General features: G+C 32.7%; 1 long non-coding RNA gene across 1 annotated transcript; it reads left to right on the plus strand.

The window, feature by feature from the left end:
* Window positions 1-11,025: 11,025 nt before the first annotated feature.
* Window positions 11,026-13,544, plus strand: LOC145801754 (uncharacterized). The gene is made up of 3 exons (XR_014343402.1): window positions 11,026-11,158; window positions 13,269-13,289; window positions 13,484-13,544. It is a non-coding gene; the product is annotated as an uncharacterized LOC145801754 (long non-coding RNA).
* Window positions 13,545-14,567: the final 1,023 nt, after the last annotated feature.

The raw sequence follows: 14,567 nt of genomic DNA on the forward strand, positions 1-14,567 counted from the left end.
GTTTCCATTACCAAACAATACACATTCAACACAATCAACATCACAATTGGTTTTCATTCCGCATAATGATAGACAAAGCAAAAACAAACCTAAAGACAATGAGTGAATCCTTTACTAATAGATCAAGTAGCAAACTTTGGTTTTTTTATGCCTTCATTTGGAACGTGAGTTAACTTTTTGATTTTTTAACTTTTTAATTATTTTAATTTGAGACTAAAAAGCCTTGCTTGAAATAAGTTTTTTGATTTTTTTGACTTTTATGAGAAAAAAAAAATACTTATGAGTTAGATGTGATATTTTATCATATTTAAATAAAATAATCAATTTGATTTTATATGACTATTTTAGCCCAAAATAGTATCCCAAATATAGGGGCACTTTGGAAAGATTGATAAAAAGTCAATTTTTTGGCTTTTTAGTTTTTTTTAGCTTAAAAAATCAATTTTTTTACACAAAATAACCCAGCTTTTTGCCCAAAAAGTCATTAAAAGGTCAAAAAGACAAAAATTCAACTTTTTACCAATTTCTCAAAACACCACATAGCCAACCATCTTCTCCCGCTAATCTTTTTCACCCCCAAAGATCTGAATATACACACATAATTGGGTGATAGATAATTTTAAAAAATTCTTTTGATTATTATTTTTATTCATTATTTGATTTTATTCAAATTTTTTTATATGTAAATAATAACACGATAAAAAATAATGATATTAATGATAATCGTGAAGAAGAAAATAAAAAAAATAATAATAATTAAAACTTTGAGAATAATATAATATGAAGAATACGAATGAATGATTATGGTATATCATAAAAAAATAAAATATTATATTTTAAGATTTAATATTTATTATTTTTATTAATAAGTTTATATTAAGATATAATTCAAATTTTAAAATTTTAATTAGACGTACTGAATTATTATTTAAGGCCTCATTTGAGAACATGCTTTTTTAGTAACTTTTTAGTTTTTTGGCTAAAATGTGATGTAAAAAAAATTAGTATGTTTGGGATAAATTTTTAATTTTTTATGAAAAGATGTACAAAAAGTAGAAAGAAAATAAAATAGCCTATTACTTCCCTAAGGCTTGGTTTGGGAAGTAGGTTGGCTTTTTGGCTTTTTGGCTTTTTTGACTTTTTTTGTGAGAGAAGAATGTAATGATTATAGGTTGGATGTGATATTTTGTTTGTTATGGCTAAAATAGCCTATTTTGTTTTTTGTGGCTAAAATAGCTAAAAAAGCCTGAAAACTAACTTGCCAAACAGAGGCAGGTTGTTGGCTTTTAAATTTTTTTAGTGATTTTTTGACTTTTTAAAAACTCATTTGGGAAAGGAGGGTTTGGGCTTTTTTGGCTAAAATAGTCACAAAAAATAAAATAGACTTTTTAATTCAATAAGACAAAATATCACATTTAATCCATAATTATTACATTATTTCTGTCACAAAAAAAATTAAAAAAATTCTAAAAGACCAAAAGTCCTTCTTAAGCGAGACTTTTTAATTCTAAGCTAAAATAGTTAAAAAAAACTAAAAAACTAATTCACTTTTCAATCAAATCATAATTAAAATCACAACTTGTCAAATGAGATTTAAGGTCTCGTTTGGGAATCCTCCGTTTTAGTTAAAAAGTAAAAAAATTATTAAATTAATCAAAAAGTCAACAATCCATACCAAAAAGTCAAAAATTTTCTTTTCTCTCTACTTTTTGTACATCTTTTCTTAAAAATTTAAAAAATCATTCTAAATATATTAGTTTTTTTTTTAATTCGTATTTTAGCCAAATAATTAAAAATTATTAAACTAGTCTGTTCCCAAACGAGACCTAATTGTTAACAAAATCATCTCTCAGTAATACGATTGCCAAGGTCAGCCCACGTGGAAAGTGCGGAGGGAGTGGATGGGTGGGGGTGGGGGTGGGGGTGGGGGTGAGCGGGTCACATGATGCAGGAGGACGATTTCGGTACGTTAATTAATTTCTGGTGGATTAGTATTTTCCACGGAGAAATTATTCGTTCGTCCTGCATACGGCTACGTCGTATTCAAGGGGTGTTTTGATTGATAAAAATGGTAAAATTTATAATTTTATATTAAATAATTAAAAAATATAAAAAATTATGAGGGTTTATAAATGGCTTAAAATATATTTACGTGGTACTTCAAAATCAAACAAATAAATAAAAAATTCATTCAACAATATGGCTTAATTTGAGTTTTTTTAAAAAAATGTTGATCTTTGATTTCATAATCAAATTAAATCTCTTAATCGAGATCTAAGGAATTTAATCGTAGAGCACATTGAAAAATAGAAGAATCCAACACTGGATGTCGGAGATGATATAATCAATGAGGAGGTGACACATCATAATATTGGTATGAAGGTTGAGTTTATTTTGAGATAACAAATTTTGAATCTTGATGTTCTTGAATTATTGAATCGCAATCTCGGCTAATAGTGCGATCTCGGTTGTGATGTTAGACTTGGATGAGAAATAAACATTTTAGTTTTTGATTTTTGATGAGTAAGCACATGCGAGTCCTTATTTCATGAAATCGACAAGTTATGATCTCAGTTGGAGGAATTCTTTGTAGGACAATCTTCACTGTAATTAAAATAATTAATTCTGTTTGGGTACTAAACGACAAACAGAATATAAAAGAAAAAGTAGAAATGGAGAGAGAACGTTTGATTACAAAAATCAAACTAGAAAAAGAATTAAATAAATAAAAACAGATTTTAACAAAACAAAAAATAAATAAATAACTTACTGGATTAATATCTTCAAATAATAATCTGATCAAGTCCAGTGTTCGACACTGTGTCCTTAAGACAGATTCATCCTCTTCACGGTGCTTTCAGAATATGGACGTCTATCTCCTAGGATGAAATGATCAATCAACAAATAAATGTAGCACTACAATTTATTTGTTCAACGAACACACTAAGTGTTTATACTCTCTCTCAGAAGAAAATAATGCAGCAATATGAAGAGAATGTTTGCAAAATTATCAAGGACGAAAATTAGAGTAAAAAACCAAATGGGGGACTAGTCTATTTATAGATGTATCGGTAGCTGCAAGTTTTGAATTAAACAGGTGCAAACCTGTTAGAACATGTACAGTACCTGTTAGGTTTTGAATTAGAACCGATTAGGTTCAATTTTGAACAGATAAAAAATCGAATAACCCAGATTTTAATCTGTCCGGGTTATTTGAATTTTAAACAGTCAATTCTGTTCGGGTGAGAGAAAATCGGACCAAATTTTGAATTTAAATTTCGAAAATCAAATTAGAATTTAATTTTAGAAAATAAAATTCAAATGTTTTTGGCCCAAAAAGATAAGTACTGGGCCGAACAAGCCCAACCCAACTATACATTACGCACCCGTACCCAGGCCCAGCCTGCCCGACCGACCGGCGGCGCGCGCGCGCGTGTGGTGATTTTTGGGTCCAATGGGTCTAGCTCATTTTGCCCATAACCTTCCTTTCTACAAAACTTGGGTACCCCTTGGGGCACACCCCAAGTTCCAATCCCATGCCTTATAAATCCATTCAAAACTTCCCACCAAATCAATGTGGGACAAGCCATTTTCCAACCATAAGGAATTTCCACCAAAACTCTATTTTCATGGAGCACACTTTGACTTTAATTTCCCATTCACTCGATAATGGTTTTGAGCAACCAAATATACCACGTGAATCACAACGCGGCACAGAACCCGTTACCACTTTGACCCGCGAAAATCGACGCACGAGGCCCACCTAAAAAATAGACTAAACTTTGGAAAAAATTCTGGTTTTACCTAGAATTTTTCTAACCATTTCTAAAAATCCCCCACATGAATGGAATTTGATGACAACGGAAATGCAACAATATGCAGACTTTATCGAAAGAGTATAAGTCAAAAATATCTTGCATTAGGATAGGTAGCTTTCGGCCTTGAACCTTCCCTAGTGATAACCTATCGGACATACTAGCTAACCAATGGACGCGATGCCTTGAATTGCTCAGCAGCTTGTGTTAGCCAAGACAATAGATTTTACACAAAATATCTTCTAACACATCGTGGTTCTCACTGTTGTGTTCATTTTGGCCTTAAACGCTCCTAGTTTTCATAAGTGTTTCTAGAGAATTTAGCCTCTTTCATTCTCATAAAATCGGCCACAGTTCGACACTCATATAGTTGATTCTTATTGTAAGTATCTCTTTATACTTGTCTTGATTTTTATACCTATATCAAGATATAAGTAATCATTAAAAGCAAAGCTTATCCTTATACCCCTGCAGACAACATATGTTGCAGATATCACTCTCACCATAGGAATAGGTAAGGAATTTTAATCCCTTGGTGATTTCTGGTGAGCCACACATAACTTAGTTGTCCCTTTGAACTTAGTTCATGAGATCTCCAGTCATATAAGTAGGGTTACATTTATGGGCTTCAATCATATCCCTTTCGATAAACTATACACTAGCACTTTTATCAAATCTTTTGTTAACGGATCCGCAATATTCTCTTTAGATTTTATATAATCTATTGAGATTTATTCCATTTGACAACAATTGCCTAATGGTATTATGTCGACGACGAATATGCCGTGACTTACCATTATACATATGATTTTGTGCCCTGCCTATTGCACATTGACTATCACAATGAATGCAAATAGCTGGCACAGGTTTAGGCCATATTGGAATGTCTTCTAAGAAGTGACGAAGCCATTCTGCTTCTTCTCCTGCTTTGTTTAAAGCAATGAACTCGGATTCCATTGTGGATCGTGCAATGCATGTTTGTTTTGTGGATTTCCAAGAAACAGTAGTGCCTCCCAGAGTAAAGACATATCCACTAGTGAATTTTGAATCTTTAGTATCTGATATCCAATTTGCATCACAATAACCTTCGAGTATTGCTGGGTATCGAGTAAAGTTCAAACCATGATCACGAGTAAATCTTAGATATCTAAGAACACGAATGATCGCCTTCCAATGGTCTTTTCCGGGGTTACTAGTGTACCTACTCAATTTACTGACTGCATAAGCTATGTCAGGACGAGTACTATTCATTAGGTACATTAGGCTTCCAATGATTTGGGACTATTTTAACTGTGACGCCGCATCACCTTTATTTTTCGATAAATAAATACTGATGTCTACAGGTGTTCTAGCTAAATTCATATCATCCTTGATAAATTTACTAAGAATTTTCCCAATATAATGTGATTGAGAGAATGCATAACCGTCAGATGTTTTAGTAATTTTCATTCCTAATATAACATCTACGACCCCCATATCTTTCATATCAAATCTTTTGTTAAGCATTTACTTAGTTGATTTGATCATATTTTGACTGCTTCCAATGATAAGCATGTCACCCACATAAAGACAAACTATGACATATCCTTGGTCAGTGTTTTTAACATAGACGCACTTGTCACGTTCGTTTATCTTAAACCCATTAGTAAGCATTGCATGATCAAAATTTTCATGCCATTGCTTAGGTGCTTGTTTTAATCCATAAAGAGACTTTATAAGCCGACAAACTTTCTTTTCTTGCCCCGACACTACAAACTCTTCGGGTTGCTCCATATAGATCTCTTCATTTAGATCACCATTTAAGAAAGCTGTCTTAACATCCATTTGATGTATTTCTAAATTAAACAACGCTGCTATAGCAATAAGCATGTGAATGGATGTTATTCTTGTCACAGGAGAATATATGTACTACGATTCTGAGCATAACCAATAAACACACAATCTACAATTTTTGGTCCAATCTTAGTCTTTTCAGGAACAGGAACAGGAACAGGAACTTCAACTTTAGCCAAATACCCTTACACTTTTAAGTATTTGTAGGAAAGTGATCGACTTTTCCACAATTCATAAGGAGTGCTTTTGGTTTTCTTGTGGGGTATTCTATTAAGAACATAATTAGCAAACAATATTGCTTTCCCCCACAAGTTCTGTGGTAAGCCTAAACTTAACAACATGCCATTCATCATTTCTTTTAGAGTTCTATTCTTCCTTTCAGCAATTCTATTTTTCTGAGGAGAATAAGGTGTTGTAGTTTGGTGAATAATACCATGTTGTGCACAAAATTCATTTAATGGTGCATCATATTCACCACCCTTATCACTTCTAACCATTTTAATGGTTTTACGAAGTTGATTTTCAACTTCTGTTTTGTAGAGTTTAAACATTTCTAAGGTTTCATCTTTACTTCTAAGTAAGTAAACATAATAATATCTTGTGCAATCATCGATAAATGTTATGAAATACTTTTTACCTCCTCTAGTTTGAACAAATTTAAGATCACATACATCTGTATGAATTAATTCTAGAGGTTCGGTTTTCTTTTCAACCGATTTAAATGGAGCCTTAGTGAGTTTCGCTTCTACACAAATTTTAAATTTATGATTAGGATTACTTTCAAACTTTGGTATATAATCTAAACCAATTAATCTACGCAAAGCATCAAAATTCACATGTCCTAATCTACCATGCTATAAATTCGACTGAAGAATATAAGCAAAAGATGTGTTATTCTTATTCATAGCAACTTTCGGTACAACTGTCATTACATTCAATTTAAAGAGACCATCACTCATGTATCCCTTACCAACATACATACCACTCTTTGTTAATACAAATTTATCAAACTAAAAAACAAGCCTAAAACCATTTTTACTTAACAAAGAACCAAAAACTAAATGCTTCCGGATGTCAGGTACATGCAATACATTGTTGAGGGTCAGTTCTTTCCCTGATGTCATCTTCAAGATAACTTTCCCTTGTCCAACCACAGTAGAAGTAGAAGAATTTCCCATGTAAAGTTGTTCACCATTTACAATCTCATTGTAGGTAGTGAACATCTTCTTGTCCACACAAATATGACGAGTTGCCCCAGTGTCAACCCACCATTCCTTGGGATTTCCAACCAGATTAGCCTTAGACACCACAGCAGAGAGGTTGATGTCATTCACTTCGTCAGAGATGTAATCTAGTTCAATTACATTGGCCTGATTGGTAGTCTACTTGCTTGTACTTCCATGATCCTTCTTAGGGCGGCGGTAGTCAGAAGCTCGATGTCTAGTTTTGCCACAGTTATAGCATTTTCCTTTGAACTTCTTGTTGCTATCGCCTTTATTTAGGACCATCTCCAGTAAACTTCCTTTTTTTGTTATGTGGTTTATGAACTTGTTCAACCACATTAGCCTTGGACTCGATGAGATTTTTCTCATTCCTCTTTTCAGCCTTTCTGTTATCTTCCTCAATTCTCAGTCTACAATAAGTTTATCCATGATCATCTCTTTGCGTTTATGTTTTAAAATAATTTTTGAAATCTCTCCAAGCCGGTGGTAACTTTTCCACTGAAGCAGCGACTTGGAAAGACTCGCTAAGAGACATACCTTCTGAATGAATATCATGCAAAATTATTTGAAAATTTTGAACTTGAGAAATTACCGTTGTCTACCATAACAAAGTCCAGAAATTTACCGACAACAAATTTCTTCGTGCCAACATCCTCTGTCTTGTATTTCTTCTCCAAAGAATTCCACAATTCTTTTGAAGACTTCAAAGGACTGTAAACATTATATAGCATATTGTCAAGGCCATTGAGGATGTAGTTTCTGCATAGGAAATCTAAATGTTTCCAAGCATTTACAGCGGCAACCACTTGCCAATCATTTTCACCCTCTTTAAGTGCTGGAGCCTCTTCATAGAGAAACCGGGCCAAATTTAAAGTTGTAAGATAAAACAGCATCTTCCGCTGTTATCTATTAAACTCAGTACCATTAAATTTTTCTGATTTTTCTCCATGATTTATTGGTACATGAACATGGTTCTGGATAGGGACCAGTGTTGTTGTAACAATTGGAGTACCACTTCCAGTTGCAGTTTCAGTTGCAGTAGCCATAATATCTGATTACAAAAATCAGAAAAACAAATCACAAATTAATTTTCTAGTTACTAGAACCAGAAAATAAATTATAACACAAAATAATTTTATTTTCCTTGTTACTAAAACTTGAAAAATAAAATACCACAATAATTTTCTATAACACAAATTAATATTCTGTAATTGTTAATGACACCAGTATATTACTACTAGTTGTCAAAGAAAATAGACAGTATATTACTACTATCTGTCAAATAGTTTATAAATAGGGCAAATTACAAACACCCCCTCGAGGTTTGGTGAAAATACAGATTTTTCCCTGAGGTTTGAGAAATTACATCCCACTCCTTGAGGTTTATATTTCCATAACAAATTGCCCCCTGAGATTTTTATTTTTATACAGATTCTCCCCTAATTTCTCCTAATTTGTCATGAAAATTTGACTCTCAGGGGGTATTTGTAATTTCTCAAACCTCAGGGGGGAATCTGTATTTTTACCAAACTTCGAGGGGGGTGTTTGTAATTTGCCCTTATAAATACTATTTGTATTTTTCAACCAAAATATCACTTTGTGAAAACACAAAAAATTAAATACAATAAAGATACAACAAATATTCTGTCTTAAGATTGTATGACAATCTTCACTGTAATTAAAATAATTAATTCTGTTTGGGTACTAAACGACAAACAGAATATAAAAGAAAAAATAGAAAAGGAGAGAGAACGTTTGATTACAAAAATCAAACTAGAAAAAGAATTAAATAAATAAAAACAGATTTTATTTTTTTACCAAATCAAAATTAAAATCTGATTTAAATAAATAATAACAAAACAGAAAATAAATAAATAACTTACTTGATTAATATCTTCGAATAATAATCTAATCAAGTCCAGTGTTCGACACTGTGTCCTTAAGATAGATTCGTCCTCTCCACGGTGCTTTCAGAATATGAACGTCTATCTCTCAGGATGAAATGATCAATCATCAAATAAATGCAGCACTACAATTTATTTGTTCAACGAACACACTAAGTGTTTATACTCTCTCTCAGAAGAAAATAATGCAGCAATATGAAGAGAATGTTTGCAGAATTATTAAAAATGGAAATTAGAGTAAAAAACCAAATGAGGGACTAGTCTATTTATAGATGTATTGGTGGCTGCAGGTTTTGAATTAAACATGTGCAAACCTGTTTGAACAGGTACAATACCTGTTGGGTTTTGAATTAGAACTGATTAGGTTCAAATTTGAACAGATAAAAAACCGAATAACCCAGATTTGAATATGTCCGGGTTATTTGAATTTTAAACAGTCAATTCTGTTCGGGTGGGAGAAAATCGGACCAGATTTTGAATTTAAATTCCAAAAATCAAATTAGAATTTAAAATTCAAATGTTTTTGGCCTAAAAAGATAGGTACTAGGCTGAACAAGCCCAACCCAACCACACATCACGCACCCAAGCCCAGGCCCAGTCCGCCCGACCTGCGGCGGAGGTGCGCGGGGTGATTTTTGGGTCCAATGGTTCTAGCCCATAACCTCCCTCTCTACAAAACTTGGGGTACCCCTTGGGGCACACTCCAAGTTCTAATCCCATGCCTTATAAACACATTTAAAACTTCCCACCAAATCAATGTGGGACAAGCCACTTTCCAAACTTAAGGAATTTCCACCAAAACTTTATTTCCATGGAGCACACTTTGGCTTCAATTTCCCATTCACTCGATAATGGTTTTGAGCAACCAAATATACCACGTAAATCACAATGTGACATAGAACGCGTTACCACTTTGACCCGCGAAAATCGACGCACGGGGCCTACCTAAAAAATAGACCAAACTTAGGAAAAAATTCTAGTTTTACCCAGAATTTTTCTAACCATTTCTAACATTCCTTTCATCATGTTATTTAGCCGACATGTTGAGAGGTCAGACGATATAAATTCCATCACCTCAGGTTGTTGAGGTAATAGAACTAAGGGGTAGTGGTAGGGACATATTTTTAAGATTGTCCACGTGGCCAAAATTGTTAGCCAATGTGTTACGTGAATGGACCAAGGTGCCGAGATATGATGCTATCATATTGGAATCCAAAATCTATATAATAAGGGAAGAAGGTTTTTGAATATTTGATGGGACTTTTGTTTATTTGTCAAAGTATGAACCGTTAGATTGGTTCAATCCCATGGTTGAAAATGTTTCCCTCACTTGGACATTTCAATGGTTCAGATTTTTTTGGGTGAATATCAATGGTTAAGATCAGTTTTCCATTTAGCTTTTAGATTTTCACATATTTACACAGACATCTTCTCTCTCTCTCTCTCTCTCTCATTTTGATTTCAAAATTTGAAGCTCCGCTCTCTCACACCCCTTCCTCTTCCCATCACATATCTTCCTCTTTCCATCAAGCTTTCTCTCTCAGGTGGTGGTTAGCTCTAACGGAATATAGCCCCGGTGGTGATATCCGAAATATAGCTCCATCTGCCTCAATCTCTGTCTCCTCTCTCCCTACACAACTCCAAGGTAGAAAGCTATCCTCCATGTTGTTTTTTGTTGTTTTTTTTAGGTGGTGTAAGAATCTAGGGTTTCCCCCCTCTTCTATTTCCATAATATTGCTCCATCTGCCTCAATATCTTCTTCTATGTCTCCCCCTTCTCCCCCTTCTATTTGGGTTTTGAAAATAGGGGTGGAAGTTGTAGTGATTAACCCTAATGAAATCTAGAAAACCCAATATGTTGTTTTAGTGATTAATATATAGAGAGAGAAGAAAACAAATTGGGGTGTGAAAACTTGGGAACACAAGCATAGATCTTTTATGCCATATATGCTCTGATTTTAGATTTGGAAGGTTGGTTATTATCCCTAATTATTTCAATGGTTGTGTTTTGATTAGTGTTTTGGGGTTTTTGTTTTAAATTTGATTTTGCTTGTGTGATCTGGGTTGTGTCTGTTTATTGCAGTCACTGTGCAATAAACAAATTGTGTCTGGTGGTGCACTTAATTTGATTAGCTTTTATGTGAAATTTTCATGGGCGATTGATTGAGCTGGGAGCACTGATCAAATAAAGGCTTTGAAGCTAGAGTGTTGCTGTTAGATCAGTAGGAGAATCTGAATCGTTTCTAAACAACAATGATGCAAATCTTTTTTCATCGAGAAGAAGAAAGTTTTCCATTAACAAATTAATACATTGGTATGAATATGTACAGATTACACGGAAATTTATTGACCCCTTGATTAAAAAACTACCCAAATAATTGAAGGTATATTTGAAGTTTGTGATTATATTTGTGTACAAGCGTAATTGACATGCATTACTGATGCATGATCCTCATCTTTCTTTTCTGGGACTTCAGTAACATTATTTAAACTTCATGGCTGTTGAGAGTTACACTATGTAATATGTTCTTTTGATCAGTTATTATTTTTTATTTTATTTTATTTTCAGGAAAGATCAGTTTTTGTTTGGGTGATTAGAAATGCATATAAGGTGTTTGAAAAAATGCATGTGAGAGATAGAAATTGGTAGTGGTGGCTGTTGGGGTGGTGGGCTTTAACTGGTTTTGGAAGGCGCAATTTGGTCAATTATTTTTTTATTTATTGTTTAAAAGTATTAAAATAAACTTTGAAGGATAAATTTTTTATTTTTATTTAAACTTTGATGACATTATTAATTTTTTTACATTTGTCTAATATTGATTAACATAAGATTGTAAGTATACTATAATTAAGCTTTTAGCAAAATTTGTTATAATGATTTATATCAATAGTCTTTTTTTTTTTAAATTATAAGCGGAGGTCCATAAAATATCAAAAAATGGTTCTTTCTATTTGGGACACCGTATGACACATATCATAAATCAATCACAAATCATTATGCCTTTTGTTGTCCCTTATCATCTAACAAAAAAATCATGGGATCTACAGCAATGTAATAATGAATATTCAACAGTTTGATTATTTAGAGTTCAAGTTTGGAACTTTTGAAGTGAGATTAGTGGCAATGGCAATACGGTATGTTTGAGAATATTCTAGGTAAAATGAGGAAATAGGGTTAACCCTAATGAAATCCATAATCAATATGTTGTTCTAGAATTGGGTATTATGAATTTCTTTTGTATACATAAAATTGGTTTAAAGTTGTATGTAAATGCTAGGTTTTGTTTATGGTTAGTGATTGATTTGCAAAAGAAGCACATTTTGCCCTTGTTTTAATGATTTAATTCATAACTAAAGTTTCAGAAGTTTTGAGGAGTCTATTATGTCTTCCATTTGAAGAGGGGGAAAAAGAAAGAAAGAATATAAAGACTAAATGTAAAGAATGTAAAGATTTGATATTTAATTCATAACTAAAGTTCCAGAGAAAATGAAATTTTTACTGTCATTGACATTGGGTTTTATTTATTTGGGTTTTACTTCCCCCTTCCCCCTCTTCTATTTGGGTTTTATTTATTTTTTCTTTCTTCTTGTTTGGTCGCCGAGAAAGTGGCGGCAGAAGTAGAGAAAATGAAATTTTCGTTACTGTCATTTCTGGGTTTGACTAAAAGGTTTGTTAATTTTTTTTATTGGGTTTTGTACTCAAGAACAAGTGTTGATGTTCTTAATTGTTACACTAGATTGGAGACAAATTTAACTCTATTTAAATTTTGAATATTTTTCTAAATAAATCATATTTATGAAGAAAGAAATACCAGCTTCTTTTTTAAGTGTAACACATTAACCCCAATCATCTATTTAGGAGGGGTGTCTCTTAGGCTTAGATATGGATATCTCAAGGAGATGAAAAGAGTTTGAATTTATTGACTTTGTTCTTGGCTTTAAACAAGGTCCTTTGAAACTTCCTCTAATTTCAACTTTAGCACCAAAGAAAACAAAATGACTACTCCAACTTTCAAAAGCTGTAATGTAACAATCACTGATTTGATATAGAAAACAACAACCCTCCCTAGCTGTTTCCAACCCCACTTCTTTATCCCTTCTTTTCATTGCAATTAGAATTGAAACTTTGTCTATTTATTTTATTTAATGCCATTCTATATTTACCTCTATTTCACATGGCTCCATGTATCCCCTTGCACCCAACAATATCACTTCTTTTTTAATTGAAATCAGGAACTTGGAGTTAATCAATTTAATTTGTTTATATTAATGATGCCACAAGTCTTTAGGGAGGAAGGTTAGTAATTGTAGGAACTATAGAAAGGTACACTTGGTTATTTCGTTTCTAAATAGAAAATTATTAGATACTCTAGAAGTACCATGTAATATAGTTTCTTTTTTGCTTTCTACTACATCTTTCTTATAGGTTGAGACTTTTATTTATTTATTATATCTAATTTGCTCTTAATAAAAAGCTTTTCCTATAATTTACAGGTGGATGAGACTTAAACCCAGGTAAAACTCTATGCTTATTCATTTTCTCAAAATTTTCCCTTCGCATACTATTTTTGATTTGATTATATATAGGTTATAGTTAAACTCTTATGTTTTTGTGTGTTGCGATTATGTAGCATATTTTGTAATTTTGTCAGTAGAATGTTTGATAAAATACCTAAAATAGAGTCTCTTCTTTATTTCCTTCACTGTAGTTACCAAGTGGAAGTATAAGCTTGACTGCCTTCAGAGTTTTTGTGCTTTGAATTTGGTATGGTAACTCTCTCTATTTTATATCAAATAATACTTTCGTGAGATGCAGTTTGGCTTTACAATATTTATGGCAAATGATGCCATGGCTTTGACCCATTTTCATAATATGATGGTGAAAGAACATGTTGTGGATAACTTTGAACATTTTAATTTGATCTTAATTTTGTTTTCTCCAATTGAACCCGTTGCTCCATAAATGTTTTGGTTAGCAGATTGGTTTTCCATTGTATATGGAATTTTAATGAGAATGTTGTGAGTGTGGGAAAAGGTCATCGGAGCTATTCCCTTCCCAAATTCGCATTTCATTTTTTATAATCTATTTTCAGCAATGGGGTATCTTTATAAAAATTCCATCCTTAAAGAAAAGGATGGTCGGGAAAGCTAATAATGTTCTGCTACATATTTTTTGTATTCCTCCGATTGAAAATTAGGTCGTAGTGTGTGCCTCTACAGCTTGCTTCTACTCTATGATAAGTTTTTGATCGGTCATGCTAATTTGGGTCTGATGAAAATGAGCAACCTTGGTTGTGGTGATGAAGTTGATGTCATTACTAGGTTGTGAGCTACTTATCAATTACGACAGTTAGAAAAATTGGTGAGTACTCTATTAAATTTGGTAATTCTGTTAAACCCAGTGAAGGTTGACAAGTGTTACCGCTTGAGAAATCCCAATAATCAATGTTATCAATTTTTTTTTTTTTTTGTTGTTGTTGGGATTGCCTTCAGGCACGAGTTATAGGCTAGGAGAGCTTAGGCATCATTAGCTTTACAGTTATTTTTGCCCTTTTGTTGATGAAGAAACTTATCTTCATTTGCCATTTTCAAGTGTATGGAACTATGCAGTTCGTTTTCAAGTGTAAATTTAAAACTTTGTCATGTTTATATGTGAAAGTAATTTGTGAATATCCTAATACACTTTTTGAATATTTGTTTTGATAGTTAAAAGAAGTTTCTTTACCCATAAAGCGTCTTTTGACTATGTGTAGTAGTGTAAGTACATGCATTGCACGTCAATAAATTTATATT

Source organism: Camellia sinensis, chromosome 10 (assembly GCF_055761805.1).
Source record: "Camellia sinensis isolate YWXY chromosome 10, ASM5576180v1, whole genome shotgun sequence".
Classification (NCBI taxonomy): Eukaryota; Viridiplantae; Streptophyta; class Magnoliopsida; order Ericales; family Theaceae; genus Camellia; species Camellia sinensis.